The sequence below is a fragment of the Cebus imitator genome, unplaced genomic scaffold (genome assembly GCF_001604975.1).
Source record: "Cebus imitator isolate Cc_AM_T3 unplaced genomic scaffold, Cebus_imitator-1.0 Scaffold550, whole genome shotgun sequence".
Taxonomy (NCBI): Eukaryota; Metazoa; Chordata; class Mammalia; order Primates; family Cebidae; genus Cebus; species Cebus imitator.
The window spans coordinates 838,084-850,414 of NW_016107865.1; the positions used below are offsets into that span (position 1 = coordinate 838,084).

The window sequence follows — 12,331 nt, forward strand, 5'->3', positions numbered from 1 at the left end:
CACGGTGGGACTGAGCCAGATGCGGATGGGGGCAATGTCATCCATGCAGGCCAGCCACCCAGGGCACAGAGGCGGGTGGGAAATGGGTGCAGAGAGGCAATGGGAAGCATCCTCACGGGCGCGCCTTTCCCAGGCAGACACAGCCCTGGCCGCACACTCCGAGGGAGCCTCATACAGGCTGCAAGTCAACCTTACTCTCTCCCAGGCCAGATGCCCTTTTGCAGGGAAAGACCCACACAATCATATGTGCCAGTTGCACATCATATGCGGAAAAATATTACAAAAGGATCCCATGTCCTAAAATCAAGAAACATAAAACATGGCAAGCAGATGTCTCCACCCACTATGTTTCTATTCTTCTAACTTGGCTTCACTTTCTCCATGAGCCTTTCTTCTCTTCAGCAAATGGCAAAACCTTCCACCTGGTCACCTGAGGCAGAAACCTGCTGTGGAAAATGAAGGAGGAAAAGCTTTGACCATCTCCTCCATCTTCCACATCCAAATGAATGGTCGCCAGCATGTTGGGTCCCTGCTGGAAGCCCATCACCACCTGTTTATCCCTACCGCACTGCCTTTACCCATCTTCCAGGACTCCACACTACGGTCATTTCCAAGCTGACCTCCAGCGTCTGCACATATCCAGCCCCACTCGGTCTTCCACTCTCTCATACCCCATGGCCGGAGGTATCCTTCGAGACAGAGAACACTGATATCATCTCATCCCACCACTGCTTAACATCCTTCTGTGGCTTGCCTTTTCCCACAGGCAAGTTCAAATGCGTGTGTCCAAATGGAAGGCTCTTTATGGTGCTGTTCCATCAGGTCCCGCAGCTGCAGCCCCCTCTCCACCGTACCCCGCTTGCTCCCTAACCTTCTTGCGAGTCCTCCAAAGCAGCAGGCCTCCTCCCACCTCTAGACCGATGCCCAGGCTGTTCTCCCACCTGGAATACCTCCACCCCTTCACTCCATCCAACGAATGTCTACTTATCCATTGGGCTTTTGGTAAAGCATCTGGTGTTTTGAAAACTGTGTTGGCCCTCTTTCTCTTCCCCTGCAAGCAGACCCAGGCACATTTCATTTGCATCCACTGTCTACACTCTGCAAGCACTCTTGTGCACCTCTCTTGAGGCAACTGTGTTCTCACTGTTAATCTCCTTGGTTGTCACCCTTGCCATTCCTGTAGCCCCATGGCCTAGCATGTGCCTGGCTCTGCCTATCACAGGATCTGTAAGGGCTTACCGAAGTGAAGTAATTTGTAATGAAATGAACATTTCCTGGCTGGTGCTGCCTGACTTCAATCCAGCTAATGTGATCTGGGTGGCTGTTGACTCTGTCAGCCTGCTAGGCCTGTTTGCTTTTTTGTGACAGAAATTTGCCTTGCTCTACTTTCATCACAGTTTATCTGCTTTTAAGGCAAGAGAACCCCATTTTCTGATTTCTAAAGATTTCCCACCCAACTACTGTTTAAATATTTTGTCAAACAATGGAAAAAACCAAAGGCGATTAGGCCCGTGAGTGGGGTTACATTGCATAGGCAAATAAACCTCCTCCTTCCTGGCTCTCTCCTTTCAAGGGCATGGCCTCAATGAATTCTTCAAGTGACCTACTTTAAAAATGTCTCTTCCGCCACTATTTACCTCTTTGGAATCTACCTGAATATGGACAAGACCAGGAACATGTGAAGTATATTTGGTAAATCTTACATTGGTGGGAACCTCAGGTAAAGAGCTTGGGATGCCTCTGTATTTGCTCCTTCACTCTTCTTCCTTAGTTACTCACGTAACTCACTTGTATTTTTTGTTTAATAGTGCTTCAGGTACTTTTCTAGTTGTATAAACCAAAGGTCACTTGAACGCAATAAAGATTAGAATTTGCAGTTTGTAGAACACTTCCACATAAAGCATCTCATGTAACTCCCAAATGCCTTGGAGGCAGATATTATTGTCTCTGTTGTGTAGATGTGGGTTTCAGACACCTCAATTTGGAACCCTCTCATCTCGCCTCTTACTTCAGTCATGCCTCGTCGACTTGTTCCACGTAGGACTGCCGACCTTCACACAGGAGCAGCTGGACAGTGTGTGGACCGGGTCCACACTCCTGCTTCTTGCCTGGAGGTGTCCCTGATACTTCATGTAGGGGCTTTTTGCATCCACTGGACACTCATATCTTGCACAAATTAGAAATGGAGGGCAGTTGTGCCCACGTGGGCTCCCTTAATCAGTGGAGGATGGGCCAATCTATCAATGTTTCCCTCTGTCATCTGAGGCCCATTTCACGTGTCTCCTTCCAAGGCCAGCGGCCCCTCTGTCTGCAGTGGTGGCCAGCTCCATGGCGCATCCCTGCACTGCCTCCTCCTCCTTCCCCGTTCCACTTCCCACCCCTCTCTCCCACTCCTTGGGATCTCTTCCCAAATGAACTACTTGCATACAAGTCTTAATACCTCAGGCTCTACTTCCAGATTAAATATTTGCCAAATGTCCCCGGGTTTAAGCGGAACACTGGCATCCGTTTTAAGGCTTTTCTGACTCCAAATTCCACACGCATTTCTCTTTATCCTCCTTGCATCGAGAGAACTAATAGTCTGTGTGCACGGACGTTTAGATATATAAACAACTACAAAAGAGAGGTGTCAAGTCAAAACTAGAAGCTATAACTCTGGAGCACAGAGAAAAGTATTGATTCAGTCGGGATGGGTATGTGGGCTGGTCAGAAAATGTTCCACAGAGTAGGTAACCAGGAGGCCTCTCTGAATCATAGTCTACAGTCAGTGCCATCTGTTATTTTCCCTGAGTCATTTTCTTTTTAGCACTTATGACAATGTGTAAGTAAATATTTCTGTTTGTTTATTGTCTGTCTCTTTCATGAGGGCAGGGAGCTACGATATCCACAGCACCTAGCACAGCACTAAGGACATAAGCGGCAATTAATAAATCACCAAGTCAAAAAATGAATGATAATTCACAAATAAGAAAATTTGTTCCTGAATGATAAATGAATGAATAAATGAAAGGCATTACAGGTAAAGTAAACAGCATAAACAAAGTCATCAAAGAGTATGAAAATACAGTATGTTCAGAGAATGTCAGTGGTTGGTTATTTTGGTTTTCTTTTGGTTATTTGTTTAGAAGAGTGAGGAGGCAGAGAGTGGCTGTAGAAAATGCATCTTACAGTAATCTTGAGGTCATAGAAGTATCCTAGCCACATTCTTTGTATTTGGCTTCTGTGTGGTAACTGGTTATATAACGTGGGTTCGCAAGTATCTGCCATTGCTTGTATTAGGTGTGCTTTCTTCTCCACTAGAGAGCTGGGATGGGTGTTGGCAAGGCCTCACCTAGTTTACAGGTGTGGGCCCTTGAATTCCAGGTTTGTCTTGATGAGACCTAAGCTTGGGTTATGAGCTGCTATTGTCACCTGTTGCATCTTGTGAGGTTGAATATTGGCAGATCCTGTCCTGAGTCTCATACTGGCCATACTTCTAATTCTGCCAACGTCCAAGTATCTGTTTAGGAGTCTTGTTGCCTTTCACTCTCTGCCTTGCCTTTCTCATCTGAACTCCTACAGCATTTAACATCAGCCTTCACATCCTTCATAACAATACAAGCCAGTATGCGATACTTTTTTATTCATTTGATCATGCATATATTAACGGTAGACTGTGGGCCAAGTGCTATGCCAGGCACAACTCTCTCTTGGTTGACTTGTGATTCTATGAACTCCATACTGTTCAAATGCTTAGCTCATTGGCTGATGATTGACCAATTCATCGTTCCATTTTCTCAGCCATGGTTTGCTGAAGTAGGCTCATCAAGTTTCAATTCCATTCCTGTGGACTACACGTGCCTAAGAACCCCGATACAAATCTATTAGACAATGGAAGAACTAGTTCCCTGCTGTCCTGCTTTTAGCACAACTTAAAAAAATCAAGATATGGCAGCTCTTCAGCAAGCTTCAGACAGTTTCTCTTTGCATTTGCAAAAGCCCAGTTATAAGTGCATAGCCACCTACCTGTTCCTTCTTGGCTCCTCAAGAAATGTTTATACACTTGGTGTGCTGACATTTCAGGAACCAACAAAACTCACCTTTAACATGCTATTTTTAGTGTCTCTGCATTTATATTTAGAAGGAAGGATCTGACATGTCTGCAGGAACACCATTCCTACAATGTTTACTGGATCATGGGGGAGGGAGCAGGAGGGGGAAATGAGCCATGTGTGTCACTCCTTATTTACTTCCTGGAACTGGTGACACTCACCGCACAGGGGCATGTACCACAAAATACAAGGAGAGAGTGAGAGTCAGGGTTGGCCTTCAGCTGCTTAGACCTGGCCATCCACCAAGGCCTCCTAGTTGGCACACATCTGCTCCCTGACTTAAGGGTTCCTAAGAGAAAGGGCAAGTAGAAAATCACAAGGACCAAGATGCTCACTGAAAACTGAAGTAAAATTACTCCCACCCTAAAACCTGACACATTTTTTCTTATTTTTTCAGTTTCTACAAAACATGTAGATAAATATTTTGTGTCTACATGCACTTGAAATTTTTTTAAACAAGCAATACATGCATGCAGTATAAAATGCAAAGGGAAGCCGGGCATGTTGGCTCACGCCTGTAATCCCAGCACTTCAGGAGGATGAGGTGGGTGGATCACCTGAGGTCAGGAGTGTGAGACCAGCCTGACCAACAGGGTGAAACCCCATCTCTACTAAAAATACAAATTTAGCTGGGTGTGGTGGCACATGCCTATAATCTCAGCTACTTGGGAGGCTGAGGCAGGAGAATCGCCTGAACCCAGGAGGCAGAGGTTGCAGGGAGCCAGATAGTGCCATTGAACTCGGAGTGACAGAGTAAGACTCTGTCTCAAAAAAAATGTTTTTTTAATTACAAAGGGAAGAATTTGTAGCATATAACAGAGGCAAAGGGCTAACCTTTCAATTACAGTTTGAGTAAATCTTATCCAAAATACTTGAAACCAGAAGTATTTTGGATTTTGGATTTTTGAATATTTGCATATACATAATGAGATATCTTGGGAATGGGACCCAAGTCTAAACATAAAATTTACTTATGCTTTATATACTCTTTCTATGCATAGCCTAAAGGTAATTTTATATAATATTTTTAATAACTTTGTGCACCTGTGAATGAAGTCAGGTATGGAATTTTCTACTTGTGGGGTCACGTTGGCACTCAAAAAGTTTCCAAATTTTGGGACCTTTTGGATTTTGGATTTTCAGATTAGGGGTGCTCAACTTGTATTTAAAAACTCTTTAACAAGAGCTTAAAGTAGATCTACCATTCAGTTCAGCAATTCCCCTACTGGGTATCTACCCAAAGGAAAAGAAGGCATTATATGAAAAAGACACCTGCACACTAATGTTTACAGCAGCACAATTCACAATTGTAAAGCAAATACCACATTTGCTTTATCCAATCATACCACATATATATACCATGGAATACTACTCAGCCATATAAAATGAAATAATGCCTTTTGCAGCAACTTGGATGGAGCTGGAGGCCATTATTCTAAGAGAAGTAACACAGAAGTGGAAAACCAAAAACTGTATGTACTCACTTATAAGTGGGAGTTAAGCTATGAGTATGCAAAGGCATACAGAGTGATATAATGGACTTTAGAGATTCAGAAGGGGAAGGGTGGAAAGGGGACTAGGGATAAAAAACTGCATAGTAGGCAAAATGTTCACTACTCGGGTGACAGAAATCTCAGAATTCAGCACTAGATAATTCATCCATGTAACAAAACCCACTTGTACCTCACTGGTTATTGAAATAAAATTTTTTTAAACAACTCTTTAACATTGAAGGACAAAGGCGGAAAACTTGATAAAGAAATAGGCAAAGGACATAAAGAATTCAACAGATATAAATATATCTTTAAACATTACAAGATATTCAAACTCTGTCATTATTAGATAAATGCAATTTATAATACCACCTTTAAAAAATATTACCTTTGAATGTTACCATTTCATAACTATTAAATTTGTGAAAATTTAAAAAGCATGAACGAAAGCTTTTGGTGAGACTGTGGGGAAACAGATTTTCATGCATCGGGGTGGCAAATAGGTAGAGCCACATGAAGGAGGAGATGGCAAGATTGAACAAAACTACATATGTGCTTACCTTTGACACAGAAATCTTTCTTCTAGGGATCTATCCTGAATATACATTTCTAAGAGAAGAAAAATACATTTGCACAAGTTTATTCATCTCATAATTATTTTAAATTGTAAAATATAGAAAACAACCTAGATGCCCATACATAGGAGATTAGTGGAATATGCTAAGAAAGATTCACACAAGGAAGTACGATGCAGCTGTATAAGTAGATACAGGCGATCTCAATGATCTGATATGGAGAGTTCCAGAATACATTGTTAAGTGGAAGAGACTGGTTATACTAGTGTGCTACTGTTTATGTAAGAAAGCAGAAGACATAAGAGCATATATGTGTATTTGCTCAGGTATGCAAAAGTCAATACAGGAAGAATAAGTTTGAAACTAAGATTAGTTACCTTTAGAGGGCAGATGGGAACAGAGTGGATAAAAATGAGGAACGGCAGTGAGACAGTGTAAGGGATAAAGGGTTTCCACTCTGAGTGTGCTTTTCTGTCAAGTTCTGACTTTCAGAATCATAATAATGTTTCACACACTAAAAAGAAAAATCTCAATAAATTAAAAAAATGAAAATACAGTACAAACATTGTAGGGGAAATCCCAAATGAAATACAGTAACAAATAAACCTAATTGAATTACAAATGAATAAAATAACCACAACAAAGAAGTGGGAAAGAAAAGAACTAATTTAAGTAACTCTGGAAAATGGTATTTGGTTGTATTTTAAAAAGCTAAACTACAAAAAAACTGTATACAAACATTATATAGTCTGTAAGTTTGCTTTTCATAGAATCTGGATTAGCAATTCTGAAGCTATTTTCAGTATTCTAACATTGAGCAAATAAATAAAATAGTATGAATAATAAAAGCCAATTTTCTCACTGTCACAGAATGGAATGAGACTGGGGGAATAAGAGAATAAACTATTGGGAGATTAGAAGTAGAGAGATCAATTTGAACTTGTGATCAATATGAACTCAAATTTCTCTCTCTCTCTCTCCCCCTCCCTTCCTTCCTCCCTCCCTCCCTTCTGTGTGTGTGTGTGTGTGTGTGTGTGTGTGTTTATATACATCTACATTCTTAGCTTATCTGTGTTCTAAGGACTAGGAGTAATGACACTCCAGTACCAATTAGCACATTCAGTAACCATATATTGATTTCTAAACATCATTCTCCTGTAAAAAGAAATAATGTTCCTTGGAGAAATAGCTGATTCCAGGTCTAAGTGGGGAAGATGAACCTGTAATATCTCGTGATGCCGGAAAACAAGGTTAAGGAAATACTCAAAATATGACAAGGACATGACAAAAGGACACACTGGCCAAATTCAAGGGTCTCCCAATGGTCAAATATGAGATAATTTGGGTAACAAAATAAATGTCAGTAGTAAGAGATTGTAACAAACAGAATAAAATAAATATACATGAATCCATACTGACATAAATAATTGAATAAGTAATTAAAATGGGGAGGACAATCTCTTTCTCACAGTTGAATTTTTTTTTTTTTTTTTTTTTTTTTTCCAGAATCTTGCTCTGTCACCCAGGCTCGAGTGCAGTGCAGTGGCACAATCTTGGTTCATTACAACCTCTGCCTTCTGAGTTCAAGCAATTATCCTGCCTCAGCCTCCTTACTAGCTAGGACTACAGGCAAGCACGACTGTGCCTGGCTAATTTTTGTATTTTTAGTACAGTTGGGTTTTCAGCATGTTGGCCAGTCTGGTCTTGAACTCCGACCTCAAGTGATCTGCCTGCCTAGGCCTCCCAAAGTGCTAGGATTACAGGCATGAGCCACCATGCCTGGCCCTCACAGTTGAATTCTAATTTATAAGTGTAGAAGGAAAGATGAAAATAGAAATTACTAGTTGACAAACACCACAGTATTAATTGTAGGCAAGAATCATCAATAGATCCTAAAATTACTGGGGTTAATATTCTGAGAAAAAAATATTTGCATAGCCTCAAAATGTATCCCCATGAAAGAGAGAAGAGTAATAACTTCGTAAGGGAGAAACCCCACCTTAACCATGTGATCAACGATAAGATCATGAATAACAAGACATATTAACATCACATGCCGCCTGGTAGATGCTCTGAGAAAATACAATGCTGCTTTTGTGGTATTCTTGCCAAACACATATAACCTGAATTTCATCAGAAGAAAAGATCAGACAAACCCAAATTGAATATGTTCTATACAATAACTAAATAATACTCATCAAGGTCATGAAAGACAGAAAAACAGAAGAATTATCCTAGATGGGAGGATACTAAGGTGATATGAGAACTTGATTCTGGAACAGAAAAGGACATTAGTGGGACAAGTGGAGAAATCTAAAGAAGGTCTGGAAATGGTTAATTGATTATATTCAGGTTAATTCCTTATAATGTGGATATAAAAGGTGTTAATGTTTGAAAAGAAAGCTATCAGAATTCTTTGAGTTTGGTGCAGTGGTGTGTGCCTCTAGTGTCAGCTACTTGAGAGATTGAGGCGGGAGGACTGCTTGAGCCCAGGCATTCAAGTCCAGCTTGGGCAACATAGCAAGACTCTATCTCTAAAATAATAATAATAAAAAAAAACTCGATATGATGTATTTCCTCTTTCTGTAAGAAGGTCTTTGGAGTAAAAGCCTGTGAGGATGGACATACTTAAACATGAATTCTGCAATCTTGCAAATCTTTTTTTTTTTTTTTTTAATATAATGAGACTGAAGAAAATATTTCCCATTGTCAACGGACATAAAGTTTTAGTTATACAAAAGAAGTAGGGTCTGGATATCTGTTGCACAACACTGTGACTGTGGTAAACAGTACTGTACGCAATCTTGCAAATCTTGCACAGGGCAATCACCTGTCCCAATTGCATGAACTGCTTGCTAGACCCAGTCACAATAGACTGTGGTCACAACTTTTGCAGGCCCTGTTTGTATGTCAGCTGGCCGGACATCCCAGCTCCTGCTCAGTGCTCTATATGCAAAATGGAGATAACGTTGGAGAGAACTTAAAACACTACTTTGAAGAACATGGCTTCCTGTGTCAGAAAAGCCAGCCTCTGGCATTTCCTGATCTCTGAGGAGCAAAAGTGTGGGATTCACAGGAAGACAAAGAAAGTATTCTGTGAAGTGGACAAGAGCTTACTCTGTTTGCTGTGCTCCAACTCTCAGGAGCACTGGGATCGCAGACACAGACACTGTCCCGTGGACCGGGCTGCTGAGGAATGCGAGGAGAAGCTCCTAAAGAAAATGCAGTTTTTATCAGCAAAAGCTTGTGAAAATCACAGAAACCTGAACAGGGAAACCACAAGAACCAGAGGCTAGAAGGATTATGTGAGTTTAAGGATAGAAGCAATCAGAGCTCAATATCAGAAGATGCCGGAGCTTCTCCATGAAAGGAGGACAACATTATTTGGAGAGGCTGCAAAAAAACAGCGGGGACATTTTTCAGCAACTCAATGAAAGCAAAGCTAGAATGTAACATTCAAGGGAGATGTTAAGAGGAATGTATGAGGCACTGAAGGAAATGGGCTATAAACCAGATGTGGAACCACTTCAGGCTTTTGGAGACAAATTGTACAGATGTGAGTTCCTGCTGCTGCAAGTGCCCAAGCCTGTGAATCCAAAGCTCAGTACAGGGCCTATCACTGGACTTGTGGACAAGCTCCGTGGATTCAGAGTTGATATTACTCTGCATCCTGAAAGAGCCAATAGTCATATCTTCCTGCGTGGAGATTTGAGAAGCATGAAGGTTGGGTGTGACCCTCAAGATGATCCCCATATCACTGCAGCACCTGGATGTTTGCTTTCATGGGGTGCTCAGACTTTCACATTTGGAAAATATTACTGGGAGATTCATGTGGGGGACTCTTACAATTGGGCTTTTGGAGTCTGTAACAATTATTGGAAAGAGAAGAGACAGAATGACAAGATAGATGAAGAGAAGGGACTCTTTCTTCTGTTAAGGAAGATGTTCACTGCAGTTTCTTTACCACTTCTCCTCTTATGGTACAATATGTTCCAAGACCTACCAACCAAGTAGGAGTATTCCTGAATTGTGAAGATAGAACCGTGAGCTTTGTTGATGTTCATCAAAGTTCCCTTATACACATCATCACTAATTGCTCCTTCTTACCTCCTCTCAGGCCTATCCATTGCTGTAGTCACTTCTGAACAGAGACAAATCAGAAATGTGCCCACATGCTATAGGAACAACTTTATCTCAGAAAGCTCTATTTTTGTGCCTCATCAAAGAGGACAGATAAGTTATATTTAATGTCTTTAGTTGCCTTCTAGTGTCAAAAAACTCAATATTGTTTCTGTTGAATGAAAACACTAAAACAATGTACATTTGTTTTTATTCAGTCATTTTTGGAAAATCATTACCCATGGTGCATGGCAGAGAATATATTCTGGTTTTTTTTTTTTTTTCTGAATGTCAAGTCGCAGAGTGAAATAATAGATGACAGAGGTGTCTAAATAAAGTTAAAATCAATGGAAGAAAAAAACTTCTGTGACCTTTTTTGCAACTTTTTTCTAAGTCTGAAAATGTTTCAAACTGCAAAGTTGAAAAAAAAAAAAAAAAAAAAAAAAAAAAAAAATTCCTTTTTAAAGGGAAAAAAGGTTTACAATATTCCCATCAACATATTTTCCAGAAATCAAGTTTTCTTTCCAACAAATAGCTACTCTTAACAGTTTCTCATATATTCTTTCAAAGGTTTTCTATATAAATAAATACTTGTATTTTCATCAGACATGTTTATGCATGTATGTATTAGAGATCCTCCCATAAAAATATATCTCATTTTTAATGGCTATATTATATAGAGTCTCTATATTACATATATTCATTTAATTAGCAACAGATATTTATTATGTTTCTAATATTTTGGTATTATAAAAATACTGCAATGAATGCTTCATTTCCTATTTGAACTAGTACTTGAAGTTGTAGTACAAACTTCTAGATGTGGAATTTCTGATTCAAAGTGTATAAAAATTTTAATTTTTGTTGACATGGCCACTTGGTCTCCACGGGTGATGTACCAATTTATATACCTACCGTCAGTGTAAGAGAGTGCTTATTCTTCATGCTGTTATCAACATAGTGCATAAAATGATCTTTACCAATATGATGGGTGCAAAATATATCTTGCAGTTTTTATGTGCATTTCTCTTATTGTGAATCAAGTTAAGGCTTCTTTCATATATGTAAACTTTATTTGTGTCTGCTTTTCTGTGCACTGTATTTTCTTACACTTTGATTATCAAAGGGGGGTTAACCATTGATCTTCTTTTGCGTTATTTCCCAATTTAGCAACAAACTGGAAAAATCAGTTTATTATATCCATTTAGCAGATAAATAAAGGCTCAAGAGGAAAAGAAAATTTCCCAAAGTTAGAAAGTTATTTGTAGAGGAGCTGAGAATCTCCGTTTGCATTACTTCAACTTGAGCTCTTTCCACAGCTTTGTGGCCCAGATTAAAGTGAAGGAAGGAAGGAGGAAACCCTTTTTCAAATGTTATTTGAAGAGTAGGAAGTTTGTTATAGTTACAAGTGGACCTTTTTCCCAGGTATAAATTATCTTCCCTCTTCCTACTAGAATGGTCTCAGGACTTTCACTTGCTGACTAAGTCCCCCTTCACTACATGCACTTTTCTGTTAAAATGTTATCAGTTTTATGTCTGGGACTCCAACTCCATAAACAAAAGAAGAGTACAATTCACATTTAGAAGAGATTTAAAAGTTTTCAAATGGTGTCTGGAAATCTGGTAGAAATTATTGAATACCTTAGAGAATATGGCCAAGTTGGTTTTCAAGCCTTTGCTTAATGTTTCCCAAAGGGTGGTCAGCAAATATCTAAGCATCAGAATCTTTGAGGGTCTTGTAAAAAGTGCACTGTGGAATCCTTTTCTCTGAGTATAAAGTACCTGCAATTTCCAAAATGTCTCTAAGTGGTTCTTGTATATAAAGTATATGAACCATCACACCTGCCACCCAAAGGGTGACCCCTCAGACCAGCAGCAATGGCACCACCTGGGTGCTTGTTACAAATTCAGAATCTCAGGTCACATCCTAGGCATAGCAATCAGAATCTGCATTTTAACACAGTTCTCATGGGAGAGAGAATTGTACATTCTTCATGTGTACATTAAAGTTTGAGGAGCTGCTCTAGAGTAAATTGGTAAAGGATAGGAAGCA

General features: G+C 39.9%; 1 pseudogene; it reads left to right on the forward strand.

Annotated features, from left to right (window-relative positions):
• The first annotated feature begins 518 nt into the window (after nucleotides 1-518).
• LOC108293830 lies at nucleotides 519-10,525 on the forward strand (annotated as a pseudogene).
• Nucleotides 10,526-12,331: the final 1,806 nt, after the last annotated feature.